This window comes from Pseudophryne corroboree, chromosome 4 (assembly GCF_028390025.1).
Source record: "Pseudophryne corroboree isolate aPseCor3 chromosome 4, aPseCor3.hap2, whole genome shotgun sequence".
NCBI lineage: Eukaryota > Metazoa > Chordata > Amphibia > Anura > Myobatrachidae > Pseudophryne > Pseudophryne corroboree.
Genome location: NC_086447.1, coordinates 81,251,456 through 81,268,284, shown reverse-complemented (window position 1 = coordinate 81,268,284; position 16,829 = coordinate 81,251,456). Strand labels below are relative to the sequence as shown.

Sequence of the window (16,829 nt, the reverse complement as noted above, 5' to 3'; positions counted from 1 at the left end):
AAAAGCGGCATCTTGACCACATCACGCTGAATGGGGTGACCAGGGATGGGCTGAGGAAGGCCGGTAGTATCGCTACAGAGGTAACCAGGGTGGTATAACACAGGCATAGCCTGAGTGTTGTCTATAGCAGGATGGTACCAAATATGGAGGAGGCTACACACAAGTGTAACCCTCCCTGCATCCAGCAGCAAGTGCTGATTTCTCTGCCCTGAGCAGTGAAATGAGGACTGGCAGCCATGGATTTTATCCTTATGCTGGGTACACAGTGTGTACTACACACCTACAAATATATCTGCAGATCAATTGAACTGCAGATATATCTAAAGCCGGATAGGGCAGTGACTGACGTCATGAACTGGGCAGGCATTTACACCCACCCGTCCAGGTCAGCTGTCGGTCACCGCTGGCTGCTGTAGCTTGTAGTGATGTGCACCGGAAATTTTTCGGGTTTTGTGTTTTGGTTTTGGGTTCGGTTCCACGGCCGTGTTTTGGGTTCGGACGCGTTTTGGCAAAACCTCACCGAAATTTTTTTGTCGAATTCGGGTGTGTTTTGGATTCGGGTGTTTTTTTCAAAAAACACTAAAAAACAGCTTAAATCATAGAATTTGGGGGTCATTTTGATCCCATAGTATTATTAACCTCAATAACCATAATTTCCACTCATTTTCAGTCTATTCTGAACACCTCACACCTCACAATATTATTTTTAGTCCTAAAATTTGCACCGAGGTCGCTGGATGGCTAAGCTAAGCGACACAAGTGGCCGACACAAACACCTGGCCCATCTAGGAGTGGCACTGCAGTGTCAGACAGAATGGCACTTCAAAAAAATAGTCCCCAAACAGCACATGATGCAAAGAAAAAAAGAGGCGCACCAAGGTCGCTGTGTGACTAAGCTAAGCTACACAAGTGGCCGACACAAACACCTGGCCCATCTACGAGTGGCACTGCAGTGTCAGGCAGGATGTCCCTTCAAAAAAATACTCCCCAAACAGCACATGATGCAAAGAAAAAAAGAGGCGCAATGAGGTAGCTGTGTGACTAAGCTAAGCGACCCTAGTGGCCGACACAAACACCTGGCCCATCTAGGAGTGGCACTGCAGTGTCAGACAGGATGGCACTTAAAAAAAATACTCCCCAAACAGCACATGATGCAAAGAAAAAAAGAGGCGCAATGAGGTAGCTGTGTGACTAAGCTAAGCGACCCTAGTGGCCGACACAAACACCTGGCCCATCTAGGAGTGGCACTGCAGTGTCAGACAGGATGGCACTTGAAAAAAAGAGTCCCCAAACAGCACATGATGCAAAGAAAAAAAGAGGCGTAATGAGGTAGCTGTGTGACTAAGCTAAGCGACCCTAGTGGCCGACACAAACACCTGGCCCATCTAGGAGTGGCACTGCAGTGTCAGACAGGATGGCCCTTCAAAAAAATACTCCCCAAACAGCACATGATGCAAAGAAAAATTAAAGAAAAAAGAGGTGCAAGATGGAATTGTCCTTGGGCCCTCCCACCCACCCTTATGTTGTATAAACAGGACACGCACACTTTAACTAACCCATCATTTCAGTGACAGGGTCTGCCACACGCAGAGCCGGCCCTAGGTATAGGCAAACTAGGCAATTGCCTAGGGCATCTGATATGCCTAGGGGCACAAGCAGCTTCTGCTGATTAAAATTATATGCAGCATGCCTATATTCTGTGTGTAGCATTTCGTATGCAGATACAGCCACAGTCACACAAAATATATAGGCATGCCACATATCATTTTAATCAGGAAAAGCTGCTTGTGCATCCTAGCCACATTGCAATACAAATAAGATGCATTTTCATCAAAAACAGGCACCCGACGTTATAAGAGATACCAGTTGACTCGCGCCAGGCATCTCCTGCTGCATGGTGTAAGATTTATGTATCCAATCAGAGGCAGAGGTCACAGTGTTAGCGGCCGTGTGAGTGCTGTGTGTGTGAGTGTGTTGGTTGTGCAATAGTGTTCAGCATATGTGTAACGGTCATTATGCATTTCATGTGTATAATGCATTAATAATGTGCAGCAAATGTGTATAGAAAGGGCACTACTGTGTAGTCTAATGTGAATAAAGAGCAATATGGTATGATGTAATGTGAATAAGGAGCAATATGGTGTGGTGTAATGAGAATAAAGAGCAATATGGTGTGGTGTAATGTGAATAAGGAGCAATATGGTGTGGTGTAATGTGAATAAGGAGCAATATGGTGTGGTGTAATGTGAATAAGTAGCAATATGGTGTGGTGTAATGTGAATAAGGAGCAATATGTTGTGGTGTAATGAGAATAAAGAGCAATATGGTGTGGTGTAATGTGAATAAGGAGCAATTCAGTGTGATGTTATGTGAATGAGGGGCACTACTGTGATAAGTAACGTATATAAGGTAAAGTGGTACTACGGTGTGATGTAATGTGAATAAGGGACACTATCGCATGATTAATTGTGAACAAAGTTGCAGTACTGTGTGGCATAATTTGAATTGGGGGTACTTTTGTGTGGCCATGCCCCTTCCCAGCAAGAACACATACCTTTTTGGGCTGTGCGCCGAATGTGCACACTGTTCTTATTTAAATTACCGGGGGGTAGGAAAACCAAAATAAGGACTGGTATAGGTGAGGGGCGATGGTGCTGGGAAAGGGGTGCAGGGTCAGATGCGGAACTAGCGTTGGTGCTAGGGGGCACCAGCCAAAATCTTGCCTAGGGCATCATATTGGGTAGGGCCGGCTCTGGCCACACGACTGTGACTGAAATGACTGGTTGGTTTGGGCCCCCACCAAAAAAGAAGCAATCAATCTCTCCTTGCACAAACTGGCTCTACAGAGGCAAGATGTCCACCTCCTCCTCATCGTCCGATTCATCACCCCTTTCACTGTGTACATCCCCCTCCTCACAGATTATTAATTCGTCCCCACTGGAATCCACCATCTCAGGTCCCCGTGTACTTTCTGGAGGCAATTGCTGCTGGTGAATGTCTCCACGGAGGAATTGATTATAATTCATTTTAATGAACATCATCTTCTCCACATTTTCTGGAAGTAACCTCGTACGCCGATTGCTGACAAGGTGAGCGGCTGCACTAAACACTCTTTCGGAGTACACACTGGAGGGAGGGCAACTTAGGTAGAATAAAGCCAGTTTCTGCAAGGGACTCCAAATTGCCTATTTTTCCTGCCAGTATACGTACGGACTGTCTGACGTGCCTACTTGGATGCGGTCACTCATATAATCCTCCACCATTCTTTCAATGGTGAGAGAATCATATGCAGTGACAGTAGACGACATGTCAGTAATCGTTGGCAGGTCCTTCAGTCCGGACCAGATGTCTGCACTCGCTCCAGACTGCCCTGCATCACCGCCAGCGGGTCGGCTCGGAATTCTTAGCCTTTTCCTCGCACCCCCCAGTTGCGGGAGAATGTGAAGGAGGAGCTGTTGACGGGTCACGTTCCGCTTGACTTGACAATTTTCTCACCAGCAGGTCTTTGAACCCCTACAGACTTGTGTCTGCCGGAAAGAGAGATACAACGTAGGTTTTAAATCTAGGATCGAGCACGGTGGCCAAAGTGTAGTGCTCTGATTTCAACAGATTGACCACCCGTGAATCCTGGTTAAGCGAATTAAGGGCTCCATCCACAAGTCCCACATGCCTAGCGGAATTGCTCTGTTTTAGCTCCTCCTTCAATGTCTCCAGCTTCTTCTGCAAAAGCCTGATGAGGGGAATGACCTGACTCAGGCTGGCAGTGTCTGAACTGACTTCACGTGTGGCAAGTTCAAAGGGTTGCAGAACCTTGCACAACGTTGAAATCATTCTCCACTGCGCTTGAGACAGGTGCATTCCACCTCCTTTGCCTATATCGTGGCCAGATGTGTAGGCTTGAATGGCCTTTTGCTGCTCCTCCATCCTCTGAAGCATATAGAGGGTTGAATTCCACCTCGTTACCACCTCTTGCTTCAGATGATGGCAGGGCAGGTTCAGGTATTTTTGGTGGTGCTCCAGTCTTCTGTACGCGATGCCTGAACGCCGAAAGTGGCCCGCAATTCTTCGGGCCACCGACAGCATCTCTTGCACGCCCCTGTCGCTTTTAAAATAATTCTGCACCACCAAATTCAAGGTATGTGCAAAACATGGGACGTGCAGGAATTTGCCCAGATGTAATGCACGCACAATATTGCTGGCGTTGTCCGATGTCACAAATCCCCAGGAGTGTCCAATTGGGGTAAGCCATTCTGCTATGATCTTCCTCAGTTGCCGTAAGAGGTTTTCAGCTGTGTGCGTATTCTGGAAAGCGGTGATACAAAGCGTAGCTGCCTAGGAACGAGTTGGCGTTTGCGAGATGCTGCTACTGGTGCCACCGCTGCTGTTCTTGCAGCGGGAGGCAATACATCTACCCAGTGGGCTGTCACAGTCATATAGTCCTGAGTCTTCCCTGCTCCACTTGTCCACATGTCCATGGTTAAGTGGACATTGGGTACAACTGCATTTTTTAGGACACTGGTGAGTCTTTTTATGAGGTCTGTGTACATTTTCGGTATCGCCTGCCTAGAGAAATGGAACCTAGATGGAATTTGGTACCGGGGACACAGTACCTCAATCAAGTCTATAGTTGGCTCTGAATTAACGATGGATACCGGAACCACGTTTCTCAGCACCCAGGCTGCCAAGGCCTCAGTTATCCGCTTTGCAGCAGGATGACTGCTGTGATATTTAATCTTCCTCGCAAAGGACTGTTGTACAGTCAATTGCTTACTGGAAGTAGTACAAGTAGTCTTCCGACTTCCCCTCTGGGATGACGATCGACTCCCAGCAGCAGCAACAACAGCAGCGCCAGCAGCAGAAGGCGTTACACTCAAGGATGCATCGGAGGAATCCCAGGCAGGAGAGGACTCGTCAGACTTGCCAGTGACATGGCCTGCAGGACTATTGGCTTTCCTGGGTAAGGAGGAAATTGACACTGAGGGAGTTGGTGGTGTGGTTTGCAGGAGCTTGGTTACAAGAGCAAGGGATTTACTGGTCAGTGGACTGCTTCCGCTGTCGCCCAAAGTTTTTGAACTTGTCACTGACTTATGATGAATGCGCTGCAGGTGACGAATAAGGGAGGATGTTCCGAGGTGGTTAACGTCCTTACCCCTACTTATTACAGCTTGACAAAGGCAACACACGGCTTGACACCTGTTGTCCGCATTTGTGTTGAAATAATTCCACACCGAAGAGCTGATTTTTTTTGTATTTTGACCAGGCATGTCAATGGCCATATTCCGCCCATGGACAACAGGTGTCTCCCCGGGTGCCTGACTTAAACAAACCACCTCACCATCAGAATCCTCCTTGTCAATTTCCTCCCCAGCGCTAGCAACACCCATATCCTCATCCTGGTGTACTTCAACACTGACATCTTCAATTTGACTATCAGGAACTGGACTGCGGGTGCTCCTTCCAGCACTTGTAGGGGGCGTGCAAATGGTGGAAGGCGCAAGCTCTTCCCGTCCAGTGTTGGGAAGGTCAGGCATCGCAACCGACACAATTGGACTCTCCTTGTGGATTTGTGATTTCGAAGAACGCACAGTTCTTTGCTGTGCTTTTGCCAGCTTAAGTCTTTTCTTTTTTCTAGCGAGAGGATGAGTGCTTCCATCCTCATGTGAAGCTGAACCACTAGCCATGAACATAGGCCAGGGCCTCAGCCGTTCCTTGCCACTCCGTGTCGTAAATGGCATAGTGGCAAGTTTACGCTTCTCCTCAGACGCTTTTAATTTAGATTTTTTGGTCATTTTACTGATCTTTTGTGTTTTGGATTTTACATGCTCTGTACTATGACATTGGGCATCGGCCTTGGCAGACGACGTTGATGGCATTTCATCGTCTCGGCCATGACTAGTGGCAGCAGCTTCAGCACGAGGTGGAAGTGGATCTTGACCTTTCCCTATTTTTTTAACCTCCACATTTTTGTTCTCCATATTTTAATGCGCACAACTAAAAGGCACCGCAGGTATACAATGTAGATGGATGGATAGTATACTTACTGGATGACGAGTGACGACACAGAGGTAGGTACAGCAGTGGCCTACCGTACTGCTATATACAGTATAATGGACCTGGTGGACACTGTCAGCAGACTGCTAAACTACTAGTATAAAAAAAAAGCCACCACAGGTATACAATGTAGATGGATGGATAGTATACTTTATGGATGACGAGTGACGACACAGAGGTAGGTACAGCAGTGGCCTACCATACTGCTATATACAGTATAATGGACCTGCTGGACACTGTCAGCAGACTGCTAAACTACTAGTATAAAAAAAAAAGCCACAGGAGTGTTTTTCAGGCAGACAAACGTATACTGGTGGTCACTGTCAGCAAAACTCTGCACTGTACTCCTGCTATAGCTGCTCCCCAGTCCCCACAATTAAGCAGTGTGAGCACTCAGCACAGATATATCATGCAGCACACTGAGCACAGATATGGTATGGAGCATTTTTTTCAGGCAGAGAACGGATAAAAAAACTGGTGGTCACTATCAGCAATACTCTGCACTGTACTCCTCCTAACAGCTGCTCCCCAATCCTCCCCACAATAGTAAAATAAACAAGCAAAGCAATCAGATCAACTGTCTCGTATATAAACGGAGAGGACGCCAGCCACGTCCTCTCCCTATCAATCTCAATGCACGTGTGAAAATGGCGGCGACGCGCGGCTGCTTATATAGAATCCGAATCTCGCGAGAATCCGACAGCGGGATGATGACGTTCGGGCGCGCTCGGGTTAACCGAGCCATACGGGAGAATCCGAGTATGGCTCGGACCCGTGTAAAAAGGGTGAAGTTCGGGGGGGTTCGGTTTCTCGGAAACCGAACCCGCTCATCACTAGTAGCTTGTGTACGGACGGTCGGCTGTCACATGTTATATCTGCCCCCCCCCTGCACTGCACATGGGGGGCCATTCCGAGTTGATCGCACGTAGCAACTTTTTTCTGCCCGTGCGATCAACTCGACGCCGCCTATGGGGGAGAGCTTTTTTGCATAGCAAGGCTGCGAACGCTTGTGCAGCCCTGCCATACGAAAAAAGTTTTGTAAAGAACTAGACCAGGGTAATAGTTACTTACCCTGTGCGATCGATCCAGAATTGACGTCAGACATCCGCCCTCCAAACGCCTGGACACGCCTGCATTCGCTGAACCGATCCCAGAAAACGGTCAGTTGATGCCCCGGAACAACTTTCTCCTGTCAATCTTCTTGCGGTCACCCCTGCGACCGCTTTCTTCAATCACGGCGTAGCTGCCGTCGCCGGGCAACGACGTGCCTGCGCAATGTGGCTGCCGTGCATGCGCAGCTTCGACCCGATCGCACGACTGCGAAGAAGCGCATCATGCGATCGGGTCGGAATGACCCCCTTGGTTTTGCCCGTTAACTAACAAATTTGCTGCTGCGATCAGCTCTGAATTAGGGCCTATGAGTTACTGCCGGCTGCATTATTTACTTATCCAGGACTTTGGTTTTACCATGAGCTACCATTCGGAGCACTGAGTTATGTGCTGCAGTTATCCCCGTTGTGCATATTGGGGGTCATTCCGAGTTGTTCGCTCGTTGCCGATTTTCGCTATGTTGCGATTTGTTGCAAAATGCGCATGCGCATGGCACGCAGGGCGCATGCGCTTAGTAATTTAACTGAAAACTTAGCAGTTTTGCTGTTGTTCGTGCGGCGCTTTTCAGTTGCACTGCTGATCGGTGAGTGATTGACAGGAAAGGAGCGTTTCTGGGTGGTAACTGAGCGTTTTCCGGGAGTGTGCTGAAAAACGCAGGCGTGTCAGGCAAAAACGCGGGAGTGTCTGGAGAAACGGGGGAGTGGCTGCCGAACGCAGGGCGTGATTGTGACGACAAACCAGGAACTAAACGGACTGAGCTGATCGCAATCTAGGAGTAGGTCTGGAGCTACTCAGAAACTGCTAAGAATTATTTAGTAGCAGTTTTGCTAATCTTTCGTTCGCTATTCTGCTAAGGTAAGATACACTCCCAGAGGGCGGCGGCCTAGCGTGTGCAATGCTGCTAAAAGCAGCTAGCGAGCGAACAACTCGGAATGAGGGCCAATGTGCACTGTATGTTCAGGACTCCCAGTATTTACCTTCTGTCTGCAATTTATCTTTTTCATTGATACATGTTCCTGTTTGTCTGCATTTATAAGTGTATCATGCATAAGTTTATTCTGTATACCTTCTCTCAGAATAAATACCATCGTATGAATATTCATATTCTGTGACTGCACCTGGGGGTTTCATAGCACAAGCTCCCATGTGTAATACTTGGTGAGCACTATTTTATCTGTCAGCTATAGTATGTACTATAGCAGGGCTGGCCAAACCGGTCCTCGAGATCTACCAACAGTTCATGTTTTCCAGGCCTCCTGGAGACCTGTAGAATTGTCAGTTAGGAATGAATGCAGCACATTAATTATTAATGACTACACCTGTGCACTAGCTAGGTGGGCTGGAAAATGTGAACTGTTGGTAGATCTCGAGGACTGGTTTGGCCAGCTCTGTACTATAGAATAGCCTAGAAAAGTTGATTTAGTAAAAAGGCGGTTTTTATTCCGGTGAATAGGAGTGATTAGGGGTGATTTTCAATTGCACCCAAAATCACAGAATGGGCCAAGTGAGGTGTCCAGTAAATGAGAACTGTATCACTCAACAATAAAAAAAACATTATCATGGACAGAAGACAGAAATACATAGGATTCACTCCAAACACCACTAGACTTGATAAGGAGAGTGCCTGGCTAGGCAGGAAATCTATATAAGAGTCTTACATTTTTGTGATTGGTTGAAGATGTCTTTGTTGCTAGGCAGATCAGAGTTTTGAGTGAGTTGTAATTGGTTAAGGCCAGCCTATCGGTGAGTGTAGGGGAGGTGATTTAGTGCATGAAGGGGAGAAACTTCCAGATTTGCTTCCTCTTGTCGGTTGGAAGTGATAAGTGCAGGCTGTATTATTGCTGTCTCTCTCACTCTTTCTACCCCTGGAGATTTCTTGCTCTGATTTTTCCTCTATTCCCTCCTTTTCAGTTATTCTTTATTCCTTATTTCTTTATCTATCCCTTTCCTATCTACTTTCATGTTATACTTTTGTACAGTTTTCAATTATTTGTTGCCCCCCCCCTGCCCTTCTCTTGCCCCCCTCCCTGCCATTCCAAATTGTCCAGCTCGTGTGTCCCCTGCAGCATGCCCAGGCCCAAGCGCTCTGCTCCCCCGCCTGGGGCTGTGCGCCTCCTCCGCTCTGCTGCTCTCCCTGCCAGGCCCGCTCTCAGCTCCAGAGCGGGAGACGCGACGGCGCATGATCCGTCAGCGCCTCCCGTCTCCGTGCACACTGCAGCGCCCGGCGGCTCCGTGCGTCCCGCGGTCAGCGGGTCTGGCACGGCGGCCGTTGGCGCTGGGGGACTGATGTCTCGTGGCGGGGATTCGGCACCCCCGGCCGTGAGTGTCCCTGTGCCTGCAGCACCGGGCGGCCGCGTCTCTCCCGTGATCAGCGGGTATGGGACGGCGGTCACCGGTGCTGCTGCGGGCTACATGCGCGGCGGGGATTCGGCACCCCCGGCCGCACTGGTTTCAATTATAGGGGTGGGTGCGGGAGCGGCTACCCTGGGGCATAGCAGGCCCCCTGTGGGTCCCATGCCCGGTGCTATTGTGGCCCCTGATGCACCCCTGGCTGCTGGTGGGCATTACAGGGCCCCAGTGGCCTGGGGTGTCAGCGGGCATTTGAATGATCTAGCTGGGGGGAGTACTGTGCTCCGAGGGCAGGCTCCCCCCACGGTGGCCATTTCTCTGACGTCCTAGTGGATGCTGGGGACTCCGTCAGGACCATGGGGATATAGCGGCTCCGCAGGAGACAGGGCACAATAATAAAAGCTTTAGGATCAGGTGGTGTGCACTGGCTCCTCCCCCTACGACCCTCCTCCAAGCCTCAGTTAGATTTTTGTGCCCGACGAGAAGGGTGCAATCTAGGTGGCTCTCCTGAGCTGCTTAGAATAAAAGTTTAAGTTAGGTTTCTCTATCGTCCTAAGTGGATGCTGGGGTTCCTGAAAGGACCATGGGGAATAGCGGCTCCGCAGGAGACAGGGCACAAAAAAGTAAAGCTTTTACCAGATCAGGTGGTGTGCACTGGCTCCTCCCCCTATGACCCTCCTCCAGACTCCAGTTAGATTTTGTGCCCGAACGAGAAGGGTGCAATCTAGGTGGCTCTCCTAAAGAGCTGCTTAGAGAAAGTTTAGCTTAGGTTTTTTACTTTACAGTGAGTCCTGCTGGCAACAGGATCACTGCAACGAGGGACTTAGGGGAGAAGTAGTGAACTCACCTGCGTGCAGAGTGGATTTGCTGCTTGGCTACTGGACACTAGCTCCAGAGGGACGATCACAGGTACAGCCTGGATGGTCACCGGAGCCGCGCCGCCGGCCCCCTTGCAGACGCTGAAGAGAGAAGAGGTCCAAAATCGGCGGCTGAAGACTCCTGAGTCTTCATAAAGGTAGCGCACAGCACTGCAGCTGTGCGCCATTTTCCTCTCAGCACACTTCACACAACAGTCACTGAGGGTGCAGAGCGCTGGGGGGGGCGCTCTGAGAGGCAAATAAAAACCTTATTAGAGGCAAAAAATACCTCACATATAGCCCACAGAGGCTATATGGAGATATTTAACCCCTGCCTAACTTCAAAAATAGCGGGAGACGAGCCCGCCGTAAAAGGGGCGGGGCCTATCTCCTCAGCACACAGCGCCATTTTCTCTCACAGAAAAGCTGGAGAGAAGGCTCCCAGGCTCTCCCCTGCACTGCACTACAGAAACAGGGTTAAAACAGAGAGGGGGGGCACTGATTTTGGCGATATTGTATATATATAAAAGATGCTATAAGGGAGAAACACTTATATAAGGTTGTCCCTATATAATTATAGCGTTTTTGGTGTGTGCTGGCAGACTCTCCCTCTGTCTCCCCAAAGGGCTAGTGGGTCCTGTCCTCTGTCAGAGCATTCCCGGTGTGTGTGCTGTGTGTCGGTACGTGTGTGTCGACATGTATGAGGACGATGTTGGTGAGGAGGCGGAGAAATTGCCTGTAATGGTGATGTCACTCTCTAGGGAGTCGACACCGGAATGGATGGCTTATTTAGAGAATTACGTGAGAATGTCAACACGCTGCAAGGTCGGTTGACGACATGAGACGGCCGACAATCTATTAGGACCGGTCCAGGCGTCTCAGAAACACCGTCAGGGGTTTTAAAAACGCCCATTTACCTCAGTCGGTCGACACAGACACAGACACGGACACTGAATACAGTGTCGACGGTGAATAAACAAACGTATTTCTCATTAGGGCCACACGTTAAGGGCAATGAAGGAGGTGTTACGTGTTTCTGATACTACAAGTACCACAAGAAAGGGTATTATGTGGGAGTGGAAAAAACTACCTGTAGTTTTTCCTGAATCAGATAAAATAAAATGAAGTGTGTGATGATGCGTAGGGTTACCCCGATAGCAAATATTGGCGTTATACCCTTTCCCGCCAGAAATTAGGGTACGTTGGGAAACACCCCTTAGGGTGATAAGGCGCTCACACGCTTATCAAGTGGCGTTACCGTCTCCAGATACGGCCGCCCTCAAGGAGCCAGCTGATAGGAAGCTGAAAAAATATCCTAAAAAGTATATACACACATACGGTGGTTATACTGCGACCAGCGATCGCCATCAGCCTGGAGATGCAGTGCTGGGTTGGCTTGGTCGGATTCCCTGACTGAAAATATTTTATTCATGTAGAGCATTTAATAGGATGCATTCTATATATATGTATGTGAGATGCACAGAGGGATATTTGCTCTCTGGCATCAAGATAAGTGCGTTGTCCATATCTCCCAGAAGATGTCAGGGACACGACAGTGGTCAGGTGATACAGATCCCATACGGCAGATGGAAGTATTGCTGTATAAAGGGAAGGAGTTATTTGGGGGTCGGTCCATCGGACCTGGGGACCACAGCAACAGCTGGGAAAACCTTTTTTACCCCAAGTTACATCTCAGCTAAAAAAGACACCGTCTTTTCAGCCTCAATCTTTCCTTTCCCATGAGGGCATGCAGGCAAAAGGCCAGTCATATCTGCCCAGACATAGAGGTAAGGGAAGTAGACTGCAGCAGGCAGCCCTTTCCCAGGAAAAGAAGCCCTCCACCGCGTCTGCCAAGTCCTCAGCATGACGCTGGGGCCGTGCAAGCGGACTCAAGGTGGGGGGGTAGTCTCAAGAGTCTCAGGGCGCAGTGGGATCACTCGCAAGTTGACCCCTAGATCGTACGAGTATTATCCCAGGGGTAAAGATTGGAGAGTCGAGACATCTTCTCCTCGCAGGTTCCTGAAGTCTGCTTTACCAACGGCTCCCTCCGACAGGGAGGCAGCATTGGAAACAATTCACAAGCTGTATATCCAGCAGGTGATAATCAAAGTACCCCTCCTACGACAAGGAAAAGGGTATTATTTTTCCACACTATATTGTGGTACTGAAGCCAGACGGCTTGGTGACACATAGTCTAAATCTAAAATGTTTTGAACACTTACATAAAAGGTTCAAATCGAGATAAAGTCACTCAGAGCAGTGATAGCGAACCGGAAAAAAGGGGACTATATGGTGTCCCTGGACATCAAGGATTACCTCCATGTCCAAATTTTGTCCTTCTCATCAAGGGTACCTCTGGTTCGTGGTACAGAACTGTCAATATCAGTTTCAGACGATGCCGTTTGAATTATCCACGGCACCCCGGGCCTTTTTACCAAGGTAATGGCCGAAAAGATGTTTCTTCAAAGAAAAAAGGCATCTAAATTATCCCTTACTTGCACGACCTAAAAAGGGCAAGTTCCAGAGAACAGTTGGAGGTCGGAAGAGCACTATCTAAAGTAGTTCTTCGACGGCACGACTGGATTCTAAATATTCCAAGAATCGCAGCTGTTTTCCGACGATACGTCTGCTGTTCCTAGGGATGATTCTGGACACGGTTCAGAAAAAGGTTTTTCTTCCCGAGGAAAAAGCCAAGGAGTTATCCGACCTGTCAGGAACCTCCTAAAACCAGGAAAGGTGTCTGTACATCAATGCACAAGAGTCCTGGGAAAAATGGTGGCTTTTTACGAAGCAATTCCATTCGGCAGATTCCATGCAAGAATTTTCCAAAGGGATCTGTTGGACAAATGGTCAGGGTCGCATCCTCAGATGCACCTGCGAATAACCCGGTCGCCAAGGACAAGGGTATATCTTCTGTGGTGGTTGCAAAAGGCTCATCTATTGGAGGGCCGCAGATTCGGCATACAGGATTTGATCCTGGTGACCACGGACGCCAGCCTGAGAGGTTGGGGAGCAGTCACACAAGGAAGAAACTTCCAGGGGGTATGGACGAACCTGGAAAAGTCTCTTCACATAAACATTCTGGTACTAAGAGCAATCTAAAATGCTCTAAGCCAGGCGGAACCACTCCTGCAAGGAAAACCGGTGTTGATTCAGTCGGACAACATCACGGCGGTCGCCCATGTAAACAGACAGGGCGGCACAAGAAGCAGGAGTGCAATGGCAGAAGCTGCCAAGATTCTTCGCTGGGCGGAGAATCACGTAATAGCACTGTCAGCAGTGTTCTTCCCGGGCGTGGACAACTGGGAAGCAGACTTCCTCAGCAGACACGATATTCACCCGGGAGAGGGGGGTCTTCATCCAGAAGTCTTCCACATGCTAATAAACTGTTGGGAAAGACCAATGGTAGACATGATGGCGTCTCGCCTCAACAAGAAACTGGACAAGTATTGCGCCAGGTCAAGAGATCCACAGGCAATAGCTGTGGACGCACTGGTAACACCTTGGGTGTACAAATCAGTATATGTGTTTCCTCCTCTGCCTCTCATACCAAAGGTATTGAAGATTATACGGTGAGGAGGAGTAAGAACAATACTAGTGGCTCCGGATGGCCAAGAAGGACTTGGTACCCGGAACTTCAAGAGTTGGTCACGGACGACCCGTGCCCTCTACTTCTGAGAAGGGACCTGCTACAACAGGGTCCCTGTCTCTTTCAAGACTTACCGCGGCTGCGTTTGACGGCATGGCGGTTGAACGCCAGATCCTAAAAGGGAAAGGCATTCCAGAAGAAGTCATTCCTACCTTGATTAAGGCAAGGAAGGAAGTCACCGCGAAACATTATCACCGCATTTGGCGAAAATATGTCGCGTGGTGCGAGGATCGGAGTGTTCCGACGGAGGAATTTCAACTGGGTCGTTTCCTACATTTCCTACAATCAGGATTGTCTATGGGTCTCAAATTGAGATCTATTAAGGTTCAAATTTCGGCCCTGTCAATATTCTTCCAAAAAGAATTGGCCTCAGTTCCTGAGGTACAGACTTTTGTTAAAGGAGTACTGCATATACAGCCTCCTGTGGTGCCTCCGGTGGCACCGTGGGATCTAAATGTAGTTTTAGATTTCCTCAAATCCCATTGGTTTGAACCATTGAAAAAGGTGGATTTTAAATATCTCACATGGAAAGTGACTATGTTACTGGCCCTGGCTTCCGCCAGGAGAGTATCTGAATTGGCGGCTTTATCTTATAAAAGCCCTTATCTAATCTTCCATTCGGATAGGGCAGAACTGAGGACTCGTCCGCATTTTCTCCCTAAGGTGGTATCAGCGTTTCACCTGAACCAACCTATTGTGGTGCCTGCGGCCACTGGCGACTTGGAGGACTCCAAGTTGTTGGACGTTGTCAGAGCCTTAAAAATATACATTTCAAGGACGGCTGAAGTCAGAAAATCTGACTCGCTGTTGATACTATATGCACCCAACAAGTTGGGTGCCCCTGCTTCTAAGCAGACGATTGCTCGTTGGATTTGTAACACAATTCAACTTGCTCATTCTGTGGCAGGCCTGCCACAGCCTAAATCTGTTAAGGCCCATTCCACAAGGAAGGTGGGCTCATCTTGGGCGGCTGCCCGAGGGGTCTCGGCATTACAATTCTGTCGAGCAGCTACGTGGTCGGGGGAAAACACGTTTGTAAAATTCTACAAATTTGATACCCTGGCAAAAGAGGACTTGGAATTCTCTCATTCGGTGCTGCAGAGTCATCCGCACTCTCCCGCCCGTTTGGGAGCTTTGGTATAATCCCCATGGTCCTTTCAGGAACCCCAGCATCCACTTAGGACGATAGAGAAAATAAGAATTTACTTACCGATAATTCTATTTCTCGGAGTCCGTAGTGGATGCTGGGCGCCCATCCCAAGTGCGGATTATCTGCAATACTGTACATAGTTATTGTTAACAAATTCGGGTTATATTGTTAAGGAGCCATCTTTAAGAGGCTCTTTCTGTTATCATACTGTTAACTGGGTTTAGATCACAAGTTGTACGGTGTGATTGGTGTGGCTGGTATGAGTCTTACCCGGGATTCAAATTGCCTCCCTTATTGTGTACGCTCGTCCGGGCACAGTACCTAACTGGAGTCTGGAGGAGGGTCATAGGGGGAGGAGCCAGTGCACACCACCTGATCTGGTAAAAGCTTTACTTTTTTGTGCCCTGTCTCCTGCGGAGCCGCTATTCCCCATGGTCCTTTCAGGAACCCCAGCATCCACTACGGACTCCGAGAAATAGAATTATCGGTAAGTAAATTCTTATTTTTTTATTTTCAGTGAGTCCTGCTGGCAACAGGCTCACTGCTACGAGGGACTTAGGGGAGAGAAGAAAACTCACCTGCGTGCAGGATGGATTTGCTTCTTAGGCTACTGGACACCATTAGCTCCAGAGGGAGTCGGAACACAGGTCTCACCCTGGGGTTCGTCCCGGAGCCGTGCCGCCGACCCCCCTTGCAGATGCCGAAGTTGAAGAGGTCCAGAAACAGGCGGCAGAAGACTTTCAGTCTTCATAAGGTAGCGCACAGCACTGCAGCTGTGCGCCATTGTTGTCAGCACACTTCACCAACAGTCACCAACTGTCACTGAGGGTGCAGGGCGCTGGGGGGGCGCCCTGGGCAGCAATGTATAATACCTTTTTATGGCTAAAATACATCACATATAGCCCTTGAGGCTATATGGATGTATTTAACCCCTGCCAGATCTCACAAACTCCGGGAGAAGAGCCCGCCGAAAAGGGGGCGGGGCCTATTCTCCTCAGCACACGGCGCCATTTTCCTGCTCAGCTCTGCTGTGAGGAAGGCTCCCAGGCTCTCCCCTGCACTGCACTACAGAAACAGGGTTAAAACAGAGAGGGGGGGCACTTATTTGGCGATATGATTACATATATAAAAATGCTATAAGGGAAAACACTTGTATAAGGGGTTGTCCCTGTATAATTATAGCGTTTTTGGTGTGTGCTGGCAAACTCTCCCTCTGTCTCCCCAAAGGGCTAGTGGGGTCCTGTCCTCTGTCAGAGCATTCCCTGTGTGTGTGCTGTGTGTCGGTACGTGTGTGTCGACATGTAGGAGGACGATGTTGGTGAGGAGGCGGAGCAAATTGCCTGTATTGGTGATGTCACTCTCTAGGGAGTCGACACTGGAATGGATGGCTTATTTAGGAATTACGTGATAATGTCAACACGCTGTAAGGTCGGTTGACGACATGAGACGGCTGGCAAACAAATTAGTACCTGTCCAGGCGTCTCAGACACCGTCAGGGGCTTGTAAAAACGCCCATTTACCTCAGTCGGTCGACACAGACACAGACACGGACACTGACTCCAGTGTCGACGGTGAAGAAACAAACGTATTTTCCTTTAGGGCCACACGTTTCATGTTAAGGGCAATGAAGGAGGTGTTACATATTTCTGATACTACAAGTACC

The 16,829-nt window shown here is 48.9% G+C and overlaps 1 protein-coding gene across 1 annotated transcript in view; it reads right to left on the bottom strand.

Moving 5' to 3' along the window:
• Positions 1-16,110, bottom strand: part of LOC134908938 (cytochrome P450 2K6-like) — a 183,973-nt gene extending 167,863 nt beyond the window's left edge. Inside the window, exon 1 of the mRNA XM_063915200.1 lies at positions 15,745-16,110. The gene's annotated coding sequence lies outside the window, so the exon portion shown is untranslated. The remainder of the gene's footprint in view (positions 1-15,744) is intronic.
• Positions 16,111-16,829: the final 719 nt, after the last annotated feature.